This window comes from Cucurbita maxima, unplaced genomic scaffold (assembly GCF_002738345.1).
Source record: "Cucurbita maxima cultivar Rimu unplaced genomic scaffold, Cmax_1.0 Cma_Scf00130, whole genome shotgun sequence".
Taxonomy (NCBI): Eukaryota; Viridiplantae; Streptophyta; class Magnoliopsida; order Cucurbitales; family Cucurbitaceae; genus Cucurbita; species Cucurbita maxima.
The window spans coordinates 87,127-107,494 of record NW_019272146.1 but is presented as its reverse complement, the minus strand read 5'-3'; the positions used below and the strand labels follow the sequence as shown (position 1 = coordinate 107,494).

Below are 20,368 nucleotides of genomic sequence, written 5' to 3'. Positions count from 1 at the left end.
TTAGAGTTCATTTTAGATTGTAATTTATCGAAAATGGAAGAGATAGCAAGTTGAACCGAAGAAGAAGTTGGAAGAGGAGGTTCGGGTGTTTTTTTTTTTGCCGTTGGGGTCCGGTTCAACGTTTTTAAGGGTTGGTTCGATATAAGATGCAGGACTCCAAGAAAGGTTTATTACCTTTCAGGCACGGAGCTCATTTGTCGAAGGAACAAAGTCCTAAGACACCTCAAGAAGTTGAGGATATGAGACACATTCCCTATGCATTAGCAATCGGTAGTCTGATGTATGCCATGCTATGAACCCAACCCGACATATGTTATGCTGTAAGAATTATCAGCAGATATCAGTCCAATCCGAGACGTGCTCATTGGACTGTCGTTAAGAATATCCTCAAGTATCTTAGGAGAACGAGGGACTATATGCTAATGTACGGCGCTAAGGATTTGATCCTTATAGGGTACACTAACTAAAATTTTCAATGAGAAGACATATCTTTCTAATCGGAGATCGGGTGTTACAATTTATGTCCATGATTGTTAAATTATATAATGTTAATCTTCATAGGCAAGGGAACTTTTGAATAAAGGTAAACAAATCTTATTATAAAAGTTAGAATAAATTATACTTTTAGTGTTTCGTTTCATTTTCTTTTTAAAAGAATAACAATATCTCTTTTATAAAATTTACTATTTTTTGTTTTTTTTTTCTTTATAGCAAATTTGTCTAATAGTCAGTCAAAGTAGGTATTGAATTGAGGAGAGATATTTGGGGAGGAGTTGTCTCAATGAATAGTACCCTTATTTCTAAAACAACAAAAATATAACCTTTTAAAATTTTAAATAAAAATTGAGATTTACCTATTGTGATATAATTTAAACATATACATAATAGGTAATTACATATGCTTTAAATATTTGTTTTACTTCACCAAAATTTTACTATATTTATTGGGTCACCATTTGTGTTTTATGAAAACTCCCATATAAGATTGGATAAATTTAGATAAAAATCCTCTCATTTAGATATCCAATATTCTAGGAGATGGTTAATTAATTTTGATAGAAAATATGAGGTTAAAATTCAAGAACATGCGAATGTAATGACCTGTCTTTTCAGTCTATTTTCCTTCGGTACTATCCTAACGAGTAACTTGGACGTGTACCACATACTCTACACACAGCCCATACGTGCGAGTATGGACTCACTAGTCAGTTCACACACCGTTGGGCCACTTTCCTTGTCGTGCGAGCATACTCTAGGATCTACTTAAACTGGACACTGTTAGAACTAGTAACCAGCAAGACAAAATTAGGTTTAACATAATGTTTGTTTTCCTTCCTAACAGTCGTAGCATTATGATAAGCATAATGAACGTTTTTCTGCTTGGTCATCGTAGCATTATGATAACCATAATGATTGTTTTTCTGCCTCGTAACGTACACGTCTGTACTATCGTGAAGGGTAAGAGGTATCCCCAATGCATGAACACACAATAAGAAATGAGGTCTCAACATTTTTCTATTTTTATTATCATTTAATACAACCCCGATAGCATTCCGTACATATCATATCATTTCTCATATCATTTCACATATTTTTTATGCATATGTCGAAATTGTATTTCATGCTAGTTCGTCATTTTGCATGTCAATCACATCATATCATTCAAATTACATAAATATATTATATCATAGCATTCCATGCTTCCAGATATAACAATTTTTATCATTTACATATCATACCATAACATATATCGCATCACAATATATCATATTATAAACATGTCAATTATCACATATCTCGTACCATAACATATTTCATATCATTTTCATATCAAATCACAAAATATATGTATATGTATATATATATATCCGTCATTCATATGTCATATCATAATCATATCATATCTTAAACATTTTGTTGTCATATCGCTCTCTAACTTATCAATAGCCTTAACATTCTTATATCTATCATAATCATATCGTTACATGAACGTACCTTAGTCATATCCTTACAGGAACGTATCCTAACGCTATCGTTCTATCAATCTATCATAATCCTTACTTTTAGAGTCATCCTAACACTATCGTTTTATCGTTCAATGCTTAATTTTAAAGCATATTGCTTTCTAAGTATTCTTAAATCAATTTTTTGAAACTCGGAATTTCTATACTTGTGTTGATTGGAAAACTACTTTATAATTCATTTTACTTTCCATCTATCATTTTTCTCATTCGACTGGGTGGAAAGTAAATGAATTTAAATAAATAATTTTATCAAAAGTTGTTCAGTATATTTTTATCGTGTTTACAATAGCTTATGGATCAACTTTTAGTATTTGTCAGAGAATTCTTAATTAATTTAGGAGTTCTTTAACACATAAAACTGTTCCTTAAAACTAATCATTTTTATTGTTTTTTTATTTTGATGATCTATCATTTCCTTAGGATCCCTATTTAGTTGTATTTAGTTCTATAATAACCTTGAATTATGTTAAGATGTTACAATTTTCTCTTGTTATTGTTGATAACTTTTTTTTTTTTTGAATTATTATAGATTGATTTGTGTTTGTTGAACTTTTAATATTTTTTTTACCTAAAATTCTATGGAATAATTATGAAATGTGGATAAATAAATTTTTTAAATTTTTTTTAGAGTTGACAACCCGACAACCCAACCCGAAAATTTTCGGGTTGGGTTGGGTTGGTTTGAAAATTTTTGAGTTGGGTTGGGTTATCAATCCAACCAACCCGAACTTTTGGTTGGTCAAAAAAATCCCTCAACCCAACCCAACACAACTCAGATCATGTACATCCCTACTTTTTATCTCGGTTATTTCCTTCTTCATAGTTCGTTTTAGTCAATTTCTTTTAATGAATATTTACTTCCTCTTTAAAATTGGCTATGACATTTCTTAAAACTCATACAAAATTCTTATAGTTTAATCTCTCATTTCAAAACTAATTAATTGTAATCAAATTAATATCCTTCAATAAAATAAAATAATTAACTATAACCAAATTAATATAGTTTAATAAAAAAAGGAAGACTCCTGACCTCTTCAAATGACATAAAGTGTAACTAAATCTAAACATTTTTGTTTTTTTTTTTTTTCTGTTTGTTTTTGTCCATACCCTTAGATGTGCTTAAATTTTTTTTGATCCGTTCGTTTTTACTGTTTTTTTTTCTATGCAGACTAGTCATTCAGAGAGAAATTTGGGGATGGAGATGTGATAAATTGGTGGAGAGAGAAGGATGGGTTACTTTTTTTTTTTTAATTATTATTATTAATAATTTATTAGGCTATAGGTTCTGTGAAGAATTTTAGAAGAGATCTCAGATGGAATAGGACTCCTTATGGCCATTTTTCTAATTTGTGAAGAGATCTAGTTGAGTTTGACAATTTTTTCTTTTTATATTTTTCTAGGTCCAGAGATATTTCTAAGCATTTTTCTCTTCTACCTCTTCTCAAAATTCGGTCTCTAAGATCCTCAATAAAATCTTGGATCTTCAACTTAAAGCGAAAAAATTAGGTTTTCAGTTTCTCATCAGAGATCGGGTGTTACAATTTATGTCGATGATTGTTAATTTATATAATGTTAATCAATGATGTAGAAATTAAAATTATATCTTCCTCGTAGCTTTTGAATAAAAGGTAAAGAAATCTTATTATAAAAGTTTTAGATTAAAAAGATTCTACGACTAAATTATTCTTTTCACGCTCATTATTAGAGTCTCTTGTCATATGGGTGGATCATCTCATAAGATAGAAGATAGAACATTAGAGACCTCATTGTAATACATCTTTATAGACAATAATTAAACTCGCTACTATCACGAGGACTCATAATAAATTTAAAGGAGGGCTTTCAGGAGATGTTGCAGGATTTGGGCCAGTTGGGACACGCCTCTTCGTGACTAGACCCAATGGAGGCGTTTCGGGAGATGTTGCTGGATTTGGTCCAGTTGGGACACGCCTTTTGGTGCCTAAATTTGAGGGAGGGCTTATAGGAGATGTTGCTGGATTTGGGCCAGTTGGTACACGCCTCTTAGTGCCTAGACCCAATGGTGGCGTTTCGGGAGATGTTGCTGGATTTGGTCCAGTTGGGACACGCCTTTTGGTGTCTAAACTTGAGGGAGGGCTTTCAGGAGATGTTGCTGGATTTGGGCCAGTTGGGACACTCCTTTTGGTGTCTAAACTTGAGGGAGGGCTTTCAGGAGATGTTGCTGGATTTGGGCCAGTTGGGACACGCCTTTTGGTGCCTAAGCTTGAGGGAGGGCTTTCAGGAGATGTTGCTGGATTTGGTCCGGTTGGTACACGTCTTTTGAGACCCAAAGAAAGCACATTGCCACGCTCATCCCACTTTGCCTCGAGACCATTGAGATTGGACAAAATAGCAACTAGAGAGATCAAAAAGAATGCATAAACCATATTGACATTTTTAAGCAAGCCCATTTTGTCTTCACACAAGTATTCTAACAATGAAATCACAACTTTATATAAACTCTTTGAACAACTAATTTAGAAATGCAGTAATAGCGGGTGGTAAATATATTTCCATATTTAAACAATTTACCATCTATAATGATATTTTTTTGGATGAGTTTTCCTAATTTATTTGTAACCAATGATTTTTGGAAACTAATTATGCCCCAAATATATCTAATCATTTCCATCTATTTTATTTTAGAAAAACTTTCATCTTGTTAAAAATATTTCCATATAATTTTAAATCTAAAAGTGCAATGTTACCTCTTTTTTTGAGTCAATGATTTGTGCTTTAGGAATCCTCCCATTGACAAATTTAGATACTCAATTATGTAAGGACTCATTAATTAACACGTTTCATATTTTTCAAATTGATTTAAAGATGACTAATATTTAATAAGTTTTGATGGAGAATGTGATGGTTAAAATTCTTGTATATCGCATTAATGCTTGGAAAATGCATGCTAAATAAATGTTGTCTATTAAAACAATTTTAAATTATACAATTTANGACACGCCTTTTGGTGTCTAAACTTGAGGGAGGGCTTTCAGGAGATGTTGCTGGATTTGGGCCAGTTGGGACACGCCTCTTCGTGACTAGACCCAATGGAGGCGTTTCGGGAGATGTTGCTGGATTTGGTCCAGTTGGGACACGCCTTTTGGTGCCTAAATTTGAGGGAGGGCTTATAGGAGATGTTGCTGGATTTGGGCCAGTTGGTACACGCCTCTTAGTGCCTAGACCCAATGGTGGCGTTTCGGGAGATGTTGCTGGATTTGGTCCAGTTGGGACACGCCTTTTGGTGCCTAAACTTGAGGGAGAGCTTTTAGGAGATGTTGCTGGATTTGGTCCTGTTGGTACACGTTTTTTGAGACCCAAAGAAAGCACATTGTCACTCTCATTCCACTTTGCCTCAGACCATTGAGATTGGACAAAATAGCAACTAGAGAGATCAACAAGAAGGCATAAACCATATTGACATCTTTAAGCAAACCCATTTTGTCCTCACACAAGTATTATAACTATGAAATCACAACTTTATATAATCTCTTGTGAACAACTAATTTAGAAATTTAGTAATAGCTGTTGTGTAAAATATATTTCTATCTTTAAACAATTTACTATTTATAATGATTGGAAACTAATTATGCCCGTAAGAAATATATCTAATCATTTCCATCTATTTTATTTGAGGAAAACTTCACCCAACTTTAATATTAATTCTAGAATGAAAATATTTTCATCTAATTTAGAATCTTGTTAAAAATATTTCCATATAATTTTAAATCTGAAAATGTAATGTTACCTTTATTTTGAGTCACTATTTGTGCTCTAGGAATCCTCCCAGATCAAGTTTTCACAAATTTAGATACTCAATTATATAATTTAAAGTTCAATTGTGTTCTTTGAAATCCAAGTCAATCTATGTGAGCTCATTACAAATGTTTGTCCTTTGAAATCCAAGTCAACATATGTAAACTTATGGCGTTAGTTTCAAATTCGTACTTCTGTAACATTATTGCTCTTATTTGCAAGGGTCTATGTCTTAGATTTTATGTGAAAATTAGAGTTTTTGTAGAAGTAAAATTTTGGAATATTATTTATATATCTATATCATTCTATTTTTATTAAAAATTTCATTTTCTATCATTACTAATGGTTGATGTTACCGTTAAAAAAAATAGATAGAATTGTTTTAACATGCATGATACTTTCTTGTCTCTTGTAATTTTATTTTGTTTTATTCTTTAATTCTATTGCCTAAATGTTACATTTTTTTTTTCTTTGTATTTATTTTTGTGTTTAGTTTTAGTTTTTAAATCACTTCATCTTCCTTTTTTTTTGCTTTGTATTTATCTTTCTCCATTTTGTTCCCACATTTTTTTTTTTTTTGCCTATTTTTATTAATCAATTCCTATTGCATCTAAATTTTTTTTTACCAATTTATTACCATATCCTTTAGGATCTGATAATTTCTAACTCAATCTAAGTAATTACAACAGAATTTGGAAAGATACATAATTGCAGAAGATACAGAATTGCAGAATTTGGAAAGATACGTAATTGCAGAAGATACAGAATTGCAATATTATCAGGGAAGATACATAATTGGTGTGATTTCTAAGAATAGAATTAAAATAAAAGAAGAGAAAAATTTTAATTTTATTCCCATTGCCTAATTTTGATAGAGAAGATACGAACAAGAAATTAGGAAAGATACATAATTACAATAAAATTAGGAAAGATCTAGGCTATAATTTCAAGGAGAAGATCTAAGCTATGATGGCTTACCTTTCTTAAAAATAGAATTAAAATAAAAATTTCCTAAAATAAAATAAAATAAAATTTTTAATTCTATTCCCATATTAATATTGGTCTATTTTTGTTAATCTTTTTCTATTTTCTTCCTCTAGCCTATGTTTCGAAATCTTCTTCTCTTTCCTTATTTATATATTTATTTTCTTCCTTAAACTCAAAATCCTAAAATTTGATAATTTGAATTAATAAAAAATAAATTAACTACCCACCATTAATTATCTAAAATTTACTAATATAATAATTGTTAAAACTATTATTTATTTATATAAAATTCGGATGGTCTTTCATACGCACCAAATAAATAAATAACTAAATAAATAATTGAGAAATGTAGTAATAACTGTCAGTAAATATTGTAATCGTCAAAGTGGGCCATCTTTAAACAATTTACTATCTAATAATGATATGTTTGTAGCAAGGTGGCATATTGTAATCGTCAAAGTTCTTTTGGAGGAAATTGATAAATTAGGAAAAAAAACTTTCGGGATTCATGTTGTCTCACCTGACTCCAAATGACTTGGGCCATTAATGTGAGTTCGATGGATTCAACCGATGATGATATTTGGAGAAGTTGTTGGGGATTGAAACTGGACGCTTCAACTTCCATGACATGGTATTTGGAGAAGTCGTAAGTGCACAATATGTCGAAGACCTTAATATGAAAGAAAAAAGGAAGCGCGAGCGTGAGATGCCCGAACATTGCATGAACTAGAACATTCTTTATATATTTTAAAATTGTCAAGTGACCCTAAATGGTACTTTTGATGATATCTATGATTTGAGAAAAACAATTTGCCGAGGAAGAGAAATGTTGGAGGAGAAGCGAAATGACAAAACATATACTTCTTGTGCATACGTCTCATTGTAATTTACTTCATGATAAGTATGAAAATATTATATGCATCATCTCATTGAACCATGATTTTTATTTTGAGATTTCGTGCATGTTGTATGTCATATGATTATGAATTAGTTCTCTAACATGTTATGAATGAATACATATACCTCGATATTATTCGTGTTCTCCTCTTTTTTGTTAGTTTTTAGAAGCGTGAGCATGCTAGCCCATAGTCAAACTTAGGGAATATGTTAACGAGCCCACCTAGTGGGTTCACCCAACCCTACTCGAAAGAGAAAGTAGAACCCAAAAAACAATTATAAAAAATTAGGCCCCACCAATCATGATACAAATTGTATGTGGACGCATTTTCCAAAGAGTGAAGTCACTTATGATGTTTACCATGTTATTGAGGTAAAGATAAATAACTCATGCATGGTTGACTCTACTTAGGTGTTGCTAAACCTTATTTTTAAATATATTTTCACCTCGTTTACATTATTCAATTTGTCTATATTTAGTTGTGATTTGATACGAATATATTTTAGTTTTTAAATAAAATATCTATAACAAATTCTGGAGTGTAATAATCTACATAATATACCTAATTGCAATGGTGGTAGGGGAAGATCTAAGCTATAATTGCCTTGCTTTCTGAAAATAAAATTAAATAAAAAAAAAAGAAAAAATCTAATATATACCTTAGACAAAAAATCTAATATATAGATTAACAATCTAATATTTTTTTAGACATGCTTTCGTGAGATGTTGCTGGATTTGGGTCAGTTGGTACACGCCTCTTAGTGCCTAAACCCAATGGAGGCATTTCGGGAGATGTTGTTGGATTTGGTTCTATTGGGACACACCACTTGTTGGCTAAACTTGAGGGTGGGCTTTCAGGAGAAGTTGGTGGATTTGGGCCAGTTGGTATACGGCTCTTAGTGCCTTGACCCAATGGAGGCGTTTCGGGAATGTTGTTGAGTTTGGTCCTATTGGGACACGCTTCTTGGTACCTAAATTTGAGGGAGGGCTTTCAGGAGATGTTGTTGGTTTTTGGCCAGTTGGGACACGCCTCTTAGCTCCTAGACCCAATGGAGGCGTTTTGGGAGATGTTGTTGGATTTGGTCCCGTTGGGATATGCCTCTTGGTGACTAAACTTGACGGAAGGCTTCAGGAGATGTTGCTGGATTTGTGCCCGTTGGGACACGCCTCTTAGCTCCTAGACCCAATGGAGGTGTTTCGGGAGATGTTGCTGGATTAGGTCCAGTTGGGACACGCCTCTTGATGCTTAAACTTGAGGGAGGGCTTTTAAGAGATGTTGCTGGATTTCGGCCCGTTGGTACATGCTTTTTAAGTCCTAAAGAAAACACATTGCCACTCCACTCGTCTCAAGAGAATTGAGATTAGACAAATAGCAACAAAAGAGATCATCAAGAGTACATAAACCCTATTGACCTATTTTTAGCAAACCCGTTTTGTCGTCACACAAATATTCTACTTCTTATGAACAACTACTTTAATGTAGTAATAAATTATATTTTTTTGGTTGAGTTTTCCTAATTTATTGGTAACAAATGATTTTGGAAAACTAATTATGCTATATAAAAAAAGATATCTAACCATTTTAATCTATTTTATTTTAGAAAAACTTCATCCTACTTTAATTTGAATTCTTGAATGAAAATATTTTCATTTAATTTGAAATCTAGTTATAATGAAACTTCATCTAACTCTCTCCCCTCACAACTCATTCCCCAAATATCTTTTTCCATAACTAAATTATAATGAAACTTTTATGAAAATTTAAAGATACTTTTTTTAAACAAAATATTAACCATTTTTATTCCTAACCAATTATAAGAATATATTTTTTTTATTTTTTTTTAAAATTTAACTCCAATTTTTTTTAACTTTATTGGAAGTTTAATGGTATTATGGGAACTTTAGAGTAATTTTTTTTAAATTTAAATTTCTTTGTTTTTTTTTTTACTATTTTTTAAAAAACAAATTTAATATTTACTATTTGAAAATGTACATTATTCCTATAAATTTTTTTAGATTGGCTGTGGATTTTCATACCATCTCAAAAAATGAATGATTTAGTGTTATTTATGCTATTCATTTTTCCACTTTTCTTTCATCCATTTCTTGCCATTGCTGACTCATCGCCGGACCTGAACCATTCCCGTAGATCTCTTTCTACTTTCCTCTTTACTTCTCCGCCCCCTCCAGCGGCGTTCCTCTTCACCTCTCCGTCACCTCCTGTGCGAAGCTTCTTTAAATCTTCACCCCCGGCAACATTTCTTTTCCCCTCTCCGCCACCTCCTACGCAAAACTTCTTTAAATCTCCACCTCCGGCGGCGTTTCTCTTCCCCTCTCCGCCACCCCCGGCAGCATTTCTCTTCCCCTCTCCGCCACCACCTACGCGAAACTTCTTTAAATCACCATCTCCGGCGGCATTTCTCTTCCCCTCTCTGCCACCCCCGGCGGCGTTTCTCTTCCCCTCTCCGCCCCCTCCGTCGCAGCCAATGGAGTGATGTGAAGACTGTACAGAAGATCAACCACGCTAGAGAAGATAAACTATTGGTGAGAGAGATGTTCTCAATAAGAGATGAACATTTTTAATTCAAGCCCTTTAATAATGCAACATAGAATGATCACTACTTTTATTTTAATAATACGTTTATCATTATATAAATACAACTTTATTTCAGGTTCAAAAATATTCATAAATTTTCAAAAATAGTATTAATATTTTTAATTTATTGAACGTCTAAGAGAACTTCTATAATAATACTTGGATGAAAAAATATTATAGTTTTAAAATTACAACAATTTTGATTTATTATTATTTTTTTTTATTTTTTTTTTTACAATTTCGATCAAATTAAATGTTAAAAAAATAAAATGAGGATTTAAGTTCAAATTCACTTTTATTTTATTTTATTGCAACACCTCCTCCAACGATATAATGATCACTGATGGCAATAAAAAGAAAAGAAAAAATAGTAAGATTTACTGTGAGAGAGAAAAAGGAAAACAAGACTTTATACCCGTTTAATTGAGAGAGAGAAAAAAAATTTTTAGATCTTCTATCTCTTTTCTATTTCAATTATTTAGATTTTTACCATCATTTTAGAAAATCATGATCAACAACATTAAAATGGTAAAAAAAGAAGAATCGATAAAAAGAAAAAAAAAGAAAAAAAACAAAGAAAAAAAATCATTAAAATTGTTGAAAGGTAGTTACAAAAAAAATTAAAAGCAAGGGGAATAAAAAAATGAAAGTCTTGGATTAAAATGGGATAAAGATAATTGTTAATAAAATTAAAAGAAAAAGGAGGGGAATAGAATTGTCAATTTTGATGTCTACTGTCAAACACGACTTAACTTCTAAGAATAAGAATTATAAAGGATAAACCATGGAAAAATAATTGAATTTGAAATATCATAGGACTAGAAAGTAGATAATACTCTAACATAAAATAAATTCATCAAATTCTTTTATATGACAATAGCTTATATCTTCTAGAAAAATGGTTAACTCCGTCTATAAACTTGTTACATGAAAGTTCGAACTTGAAACTAATGTCATGAGCACACATAGGTTAACTTGGATTTCAAAAGACAGAATCAAACTTTCATTAACGATAAATTCATGACAACAACTTAAGCTAATCAGGTAAGTTGTCTTTCTATCGGCTCGGTCGGAAGACTTGTCTTATATATGACGACACGTGTCCAGTGGCCCTTGTACGTGTCACTTATGCTTTATGTTATATGATGATGTGATGACGTTAAATGATGATGTGTTGATGTTATATGATGATGTGATGATATACATGATGTTGACATGATGACGATGATGCATAATAATAAGATGATGAGACGTATGATGATGAAATGCCTTAATATGACAATCTTTCATATTAAGATGTTGTGCATGTATTAAATGCCACAATGCATTATGATGACAAGTTTTCAAAGACACAACCCTAGTTAATGTTAATGATGATGAATATATGAATGCCAATGCATGCATGTTACTTAGAATAATAAGTGAATGGTGTATAGTGTTGTGTCTTAAAGATGATTTAAAAATGAAAACTGTGGGGATCTCGTGCATTTTGTGTGTTCATATATATCGGGATAATTCTCCACTAATGATGATGAGCGGGGACGCGCACAGTATGATGATGAAGGTGTTCATGGGGAGCAATTGGCAATCAACGCTTGATTAATAATTGTCAATTGGCTGATGTGAGAAGCAATCCAGAAAAGAAGACTTGAGGAGTACTTGAAGTTGATGCTTTATCCTCTATCAACGCTTAATTAGCTTCGGTGACTAATATTCTACAAAATCTAGCATTGGGAGAAGGTTCCATGAATAAAGCACCCGTCCAAGTTGCATTTGTTATGACCCAAACAGCAGCTGAATCTTGTGTATATTGTGGAGAAGAACAAAGTTTTGATTAACGTCTAGTAATCTAACATCAATTTTTTATGTGAAGAATCAAGCTAATAAGGCATCTAAAAAAATAATCCCTTCTCAAAGACTATAATTCAAGGTGGAAAAACTATGAGAAGAGACAAGTCTTATACAATCAACAAATGTCATCCTCCAACTAGCAGACCCATCTTTCACTCATCTAGAAGGAAAAATAGAAGATATTCTAATTCAAGTGGACAAGTTCATATTTCTAGCAGGTTTTATCATTTTGGATTATGAAGCGAACCATGAATACCAATTATCTTGGAGAGAGCATTTTTGAAAACTGGAAGAACAATTGTAGATGTCCACAACAGAACTATAATGTTGAAAATGAATGATCAACAAATAGAATTTAATATCAACGACAACATAAAATATCCAGCAGTAGTAGAGAATCGATCAACAATTTATAAATTGACAAAGAATCCAGTAGCTGATAGTTGAAAACAGCAACAAGAAGAAGACAACAATTGGAATAATTGCACTAAACAACAATCAGAATTTGATGAACTCGTAAGATATGTTTAATCACTGAATTATAGGAAAGAAAAAATTCATCAATAATGTCATATATTGAGAACATACCCTTGAACTACATCTTACAAGTAGAGCTATTTGATATATAGAGGATAGATTTCACAATATTATTTCCACCCATAAAATTATTTCTTTGACAATGGATAACTGAAAAAAACAATTGAGGAAAAGGGAGCTGACAAACGGTAGACAGGTAACAAGCTCCAAGAAAACCAAGTTAGTTTTTTTTTTCTTTATATTTATGCACTTGCATAGTTGCATTACTTTCCTTAGAATGATGGATTTTTTTTGTCATTATTTTTACTTTTTTGTCGTGAACAACTTGCATGCCCCAACGAAAGGTAGTCAACTTTTGCATGAGAATTAATCGTACTTGGATGTGGTTAATTTCAGCATATTAGGGAGGCCAATTGGTTTTAGGGCATTAGGATGTGATCGATGATAAATCTTATTTCCGTGTAGTGCACGTTGCCACATAGTTTCTTGTTCATCTTCATTTGCATTTGGTCTTATTTTATTTAAAATCATGTACACCTTTTCATGCAATAATATGCAATGACACGAACAACAAAGAAGAATTTTTAGAATGGAGAGATCCAAATTTGTCCTAGAAAATTTGCTAACCCCTCCAAGTAAGAAATCCATATGGAAAAAAGAAATTGATAGCAAATAATCATTGTGCATTCTCGGGTAAGCTTGAAATGAAAAGACAACAAGAGTGACAAGAGAGGGGCTGCTACACATTATAAATCAAATGTTGGAGCAGACATGCAGACATACAGCAGTAGGTAGACAGATAGCAGACTTATAGCAAAAATAGTTGGACAGATAGTAGATTTACCGCATAAGTATTTCCAAGTTTTTTTTGGAGGAAATTTTTAAAGAATGGGTCACGTCAAATTTTCACATGTGATAGAAGAGGAAGAGAACGCTTCCTCTAACGGTGCACAACGACAAGAAAATTCTTTGAACACACCCTTTACAACCTTAATGTCTTACTTAGAAGCATGTATCCATATTTTGTGGTTATTTTTATTTTGCTGTCTGCATATAATTTTGAATGATGTCCATGCACCTTAGAGGCATGAGTTTTATTAGGTAGAGTAATATATCATGCATTGTCAAATATGTAGTAGAGATCTTTTGGGCAAGAACTAGGAATCCAATGTAAAATGCTTTAGTATGATAAATAAAACAGTAAGATAAAGAGGTGTGTTTTTAAAAAAATTTATTATAACGGTGAGTTAATAAATTCCACTTAGAAAAAAAAGTTATTAACCTACCTCAATTTTAGGATAATTGTTTAGAAGTTATTAGCTTTAATAGGTTTAGGGAAATTATTAGTCTTTACTTAGTAAGATTTGTGAGTAGTTTCTTAATTTGATGAGAAAGTTTAGAAACTTGATGAGAAAGTTTAGGAGATCGGTTGTACTTTCTCCACTTTTAGTACTCATGATATGTATGTTATTTTCATAACAATAATTGAAAAGCATAAAAGCTTAAGATTCCTCTATTCAAGAACTCTCTCCCCTCAAATTGTTCTACTTCAGTTATTTGTTTTAAAACATTTCGACCATGGGTTATTTCCAACATTTGGAATTAGGGCTCCAAAGATGATGAAACAAATGTCGTCACCATATAAATTCATCGGAGAAGTGACAACGATAAAGAGTGGAAAGGATGGGAGTGCAACGCCCAGTACCCGTTACTCAAAAATAGTAACTACGCAGCATGGTCGATAAAGATGCATGTTGACTTATAGGCACAAGGTGAGTTGTATGCCATCGAGCATTTTGACATTGAGGAGCGTAAGGAAATGTATGATTTAAGTAATCTTCCTTTTTGGACCATGTATGAGTTTTAGGAAATGTCTGTAGCCATTTGGACAGAGGAAGTAAGAATTCATTAAAAAAGTTGGCTAAAACTAACTATGAGGAAGAAAATAAACTAAGATAAAAAGTAGGTATACATGGTCTGAGTTGGGTTGGGGGATTTTTTTTTACCCAACCCAAAAAGTAGGTAAAAAATATTAAAAGTTCACCTACAGACAGCAAATCAATCTATAATAATTTTAAAAATAGTTATCAACAATAACAAAAGAAAATTGTAACATCTTAACATAACTAACATTATTACATAACTATTTACAACTAAATTCCTATCCTTCTTGAGAATTGATTACTCTATAAGGAAAGAAAATACAAGGAAAAGATAGATCATCAAAATAAAAAATAATAAAAATGATTAGTTTAAATAAACTATACCTATCAAATAAAAAAATATTGCAAAAATACATTAAAATAGATTTACTAAGTTTGAGTGCCTAAATTAAAAAAAAAAAATTGTGATACAATAATGTTGCAACCTAAAGATAATAAATACATTAGAATTTATAATTACTATCTCAATTTTATAACAAAATTTTAAAATTTATAGAAACTAATCTTTTATCCAACAATTATTTTTGTCAACGTCTTACGTGTTAAAGAACTTCTAGAACAATCAAGTATTCTCGCTACGGTAAACATTAGAATCATAAAAATATTTTGAAGTTTTAATAAAATTATGTATTTAAATTCATTTACTTTCCACCCAGTCCATTGAGAAAAATGATAGATGGAAAGAAAAATGAATTCTAAAGTCGTTTTCCAATCAACACAAATATAGAAATTCCGAGTTTCAAAAAAATTCATTTAAGAATACTTAAAATGATGCTTTAAAATTACTTTAATCAGTTACAATTTTATTATTATTATTAAATGGTTTTTTAAGGTGGTTACAAATATTATCTTTTGATTTCTAAAACAACATTTCAAAAATATAATCTTTTAATATTTTAAATGAAAATTGGGATTTACCTTCCATTTTTATTTTAAATTTATTTAAATTTATGTATAAACTCTATTTTGATATAATTTAAACATATACATATACAACGTTGCTTTAAATTTTTTTTTGTTTTACTTCACCAAAATTTTTACCTTATTTTTTAGGTCTCCATCGGTGCTTTTTGAAACCTCCCATATCTGGACAAATTTAGATAAAAATCCTCCTATTTAGATACTCAATATTGTAGGAGATGGTTAATTAATTTTGATGGAGAATATGAAGTTAAAATTCTAGTATATCACATAGAATGCTTAGAAAATGGATGCTAAATAGATGTTGTTTATTAGAACACGACCTGTAATTTTCTACTTAATTTAAGGTCGTCACTGTATACATATCATGATCATTGAATGAAGAAATACTTCATTTAAACTTTCATAAAACGTCACCTTCATCTTAAAACACAGCCATTAACTTACGTGGTTTGAAAACATCTTTAAAAGACGACACAACAAAAGACTAAACAAAATAAATAAACATTTAAATTAAAGACATCCTATTTTATCCTAACTATATGAAAATAAATACGACTACCCTATGCATGTTACATGGTCTCATGTTGCGTTGTCGTCGTCAGCCGTACACGAATGTCTTGCCTTAACTTGAAACTGAAGTGGACGTGTACCATGCGAATGTAATGACAGTACCTGTCTTTTCCGTCTATTTTTCTTATTGGACTCGAAAGTAAATGAATTTAAATACATAATTTTATGAAAAGTTGTTACAGGTGAGAGAATTCTGGATTGTTTTAGGAGTTGTTTACCACTTGACAGTTGACACAAAATTGTTGGATAAAAATTAGTTTCAATCAATTTAAAAATTTTGTTATAAAACTGAGATAGAAATTATAAAATCTAATGTATTTATTATCTCTAGGTTGCAACATTATTATATCATAATTTTTTTTTTTTAATAATTTAGGCCCTCAAACTTAGTAATTTTTTTCAATGTAAGCAAAATATTTTTACAATATTTTTTATTTTTGATATGTATAGTTTCTCTAAATTAATCATTCTTATATTTTCTTTATTTGTAGAGTAATAAATTCTCAAGAAGGATCCCTATTTAGTTGTATTTAGTTCTATGTTAATGTTGAATTATGTTAGGATGTTACAATTTTCTCTTGTTATTGTTGATAACTTTTTTTTAATGATTATAGATTGATTTGAGTTTGTATAACTTTTAATCTTTTTTTATCTAAAATTCTATCCAATAATTATGAAATGTGGATAAATAAATTTTTTTAATTTTTTTTTACAGTTGACAACCTAACAACCCAACCCGAAAACAGAGGGTTGGGTTGGGTTAGGTTTGAAATTTTCGGGTTGGGTTGGGTTATCAATCTAACCAACCCGAACTTTTGGGTTGGTCAAAAAAATCCCCCATGCCAGACCATGTACACCCCTACTTTTTATCTCGGTTTATTTCCTTCTTCATAGTTAGTTTTAGCTAATTTTTTTTTATTGAATTCTTACCGAAATGGCTACTACATTTCCTAAAACTCAAACAAAATTCTTATAGTTTAATCCTTCTTCGAAATTTAATTAATGGTTAACAAATTAATATCCTTCAATAAAATAAACTAATTAACAATAACCAAATTAATATCTTTTAATAATAATAAAAAAAAAGACTACTGACCTCTCCAAATGACATAGAGTGAATCTAAGTCTAAACATTTTGATTTTTCTTTTTGTTTTTGTCCATACCCTTAAATGTTCTTAAGGCTTTATTTATTTATTTATATCTGTTTGTTTCTAGGAACTACATTGTTATTTCAGATTTTAGGAGTTTTGAAGAAAGATATTTGGAGTGGAGATGTAAGAAATTGGTGGAGAGAGGGATATGTTACTTATTTTTATTTATTTATTTATTTATTAGGCTATGGGTTCTGTGAAGAATTTTTGAAGAGATCTCCCTTCAGGCTAACTTTCACCATTTTTTTTCTTTTTATATTTTTCTTGAGATTGTTAGATTGTAAGCATTTTTCTCTTCTACTTCTCCAAATTCGGTCTCTAAGATCTTTAATAAAATCTTGGATCTTCAACTTAAAAGCGAAAAAATTAGGTTTTCAATTTCTCATCGGAGATCCGGTGTTACAATTTATGTTGATGATTGTTAAATTATTTAATGTTAATCAATGATGTAGAAATTAAAATTATATATTCATGAATAAGGTAGCATTTGACTAAACGACAAAGAAATCTTATTATATAAGTTTTAGATTAAAAAAACTCTAACATTAAATTATTCTTTTCACGCCCACTATTAGAGTCTCTTGTCATAAAGGTGGATCATCTCGTTAGATAGAACATAGAACATTAGAGACCTCATTGTAATACATCTTAATATACCCTAATTAAACTTGCTACTATCACGAGGCCTCATAATAAACTTAAAGGAGGGCTTTTAGGAGATGTTGCTAGATTTAGGTCAGTTGGACACGCCTCATCGTGCCTAGACCCAATAGAGGCGTTTCAGGAGATGTTGCTGGATTTGGTCCAGTTGGGACACGCCTTTTGGTGCCTAGACCCAATGGAGGCATTTCGGGAGATGTTACTGGATTTGGTCCAGTTGGGACACGCCTTTTGGTGCCTAAATTTGAGGGAGGGCTTACAGGAGATGTTGCTGGATTTGGGCCAGTTGGTACACGCCTCTTAATGCCTAGACCCAATGTTGGCGTTTCGGGAGATGTTGCTGGATTTGGTCCAGTTGGGACACGCCTTTTGGTGCCTAAATTTGAGGGAGGGCTTACAGGAGATGTTGCTGGATTTGGGCCAGTTGGTACACGCCTCTTAGTGCCTAGACCCAATGGTGGCGTTTCGGGAGATGTTGCTGGATTTGGTCCAGTTGGGACACGCCTTTTGGTGTCTAAACTTGAGGGAGGGCTTTCAGGAGATGTTGCTGGATTTGGGCTAGTTGGGACACGCCTCTTCGTGCCTAGACCCAATGGAGGCGTTTCGGGAGATGTTGCTGGATTTGGTCCAGTTGGGACACGCCTTTTGGTGCCTAAATTTGAGGGAGGGCTTACAGGAGATGTTGCTGGATTTGGGCCAGTTGGTACACGCCTCTTAGTGCCTAGACCCAATGGTGGCGTTTCGGGAGATGTTGCTGGATTTGGTCCAGTTGGGACACGCCTTTTGGTGTCTAAACTTGAGGGAGGGCTTTCAGGAGATGTTGCTGGATTTGGGCCAGTTGGGACACGCCTCTTCGTGACTAGACCCAATGGAGGCGTTTCGGGAGATGTTGCTGGATTTGGTCCAGTTGGGACACGCCTTTTGGTGCCTAAATTTGAGGGAGGGCTTACAGGAGATGTTGCTGGATTTGGGCCAGTTGGTACACGCCTCTTAGTGCCTAGACCCAATGGTGGCGTTTCGGGAGATGTTGCTGGATTTGGTCCAGTTGGGACACGCCTTTTGGTGTCTAAACTTGAGGGAGGGCTTTCAGGAGATGTTGCTGGATTTGGGCCAGTTGGGACACGCCTCTTCGTGACTAGACCCAATGGAGGCGTTTCGGGAGATGTTGCTGGATTTGGTCCAGTTGGGACACGCCTTTTGGTGCCTAAGCTTGAGGGAGGGCTTTCAGGAGATGTTGCTGGATTTGGTTTGGTTGGTACACGTCTTTTGAGACCCAAAGAAAGCACATTGCCACGCTCATCCCACTTTGCCTCGAGACTATTGAGATTGGACAAAATAGCAACTAGAGAGATCAAAAAGAATGCATAAACCATATTGACATTTTTANCTTTGCCTCGAGACCATTGAGATTGGACAAAATAGCAACTAGAGAGATCAAAAAGAATGCATAAACCATATTGACATTTTTAAGCAAGCCCATTTTGTCTTCACACAAGTATTCTAACTATAAAATCACAACTTTATATAAACTCTTTGAAAAACTAATTTAGAAATGCAGTAATAGCGGGTGGTAAATATATTTCCATATTTAAACAATTTACCATCTATAATGATATTTTTTTGGATGAGTTTTCCTAATTTATTTGTAACCAATGATTTTTGGAAACTAATTATGCCCCAAATATATCTAATCATTTCCATCTATTTTATTTTAGAAAAACTTTCATCTTGTTAAAAATATTTCCATATAATTTTAAATCTAAAAGTGCAATGTTACCTCTTTTTTTGAGTCAATGATTTGTGCTTTAGGAATCCTTCCATTGACAAATTTAGATACTCAATTATGTAAGGACTCATTAATTAACACGTTTCATATTTTTCAAATTGATTTAAAGGTGACTAATATTTAATAAGTTTTGATGGAGAATGTGATGGTTAAAATTCTTGTATATCGCATTAATGCTTGGAAAATGCATGCTAAATAAATGTTGTCTATTAAAACAATTTTAAATTATACAATTTAAAAAAAAAATTAATCAAATAGTTGTCGTTAAATTATCGAATTTTAATCATATTTAGATAAATGAACATACAAGACTATTTATTTGAAGCTAGGTGACAACAAAATTAAGAAGACCATTCATCTATCATCAAATTTCTTAAAATGAAAAATCTACGGTGTCTAATTTTTTTATCCTCGTATATCACTAGTAAATGTAATTGATATGTTTATCATCTTTTTATCTTATCAATATACTAAAAATGATAAATGTATCGTATTTAATTTTGTTTCTATCGATCATTGTTTTTGTATTCATTTTTAAAAGTCTATAATGATACAATATAAAAGTGGTGTATTAGTTGTAACGACCCTAAAGTTCTACATACTCAGAGTCTCTACTAATGTCTCAGACTCATCTCTCATGCGGAAATATAAATCTTAAAAGAAAAC

The 20,368-nt window shown here is 32.0% G+C and overlaps 1 long non-coding RNA gene across 1 annotated transcript in view; it reads right to left on the bottom strand.

Annotated features, from left to right (window-relative positions):
* Window positions 1-1,869: 1,869 nt before the first annotated feature.
* Window positions 1,870-20,368, bottom strand: part of LOC111473542 — a 25,237-nt gene continuing 6,738 nt past the window's right edge. Inside the window, exon 3 of the long non-coding RNA XR_002715722.1 lies at window positions 1,870-1,928. This is a non-coding gene — a long non-coding RNA (uncharacterized LOC111473542). The remainder of the gene's footprint in view (window positions 1,929-20,368) is intronic.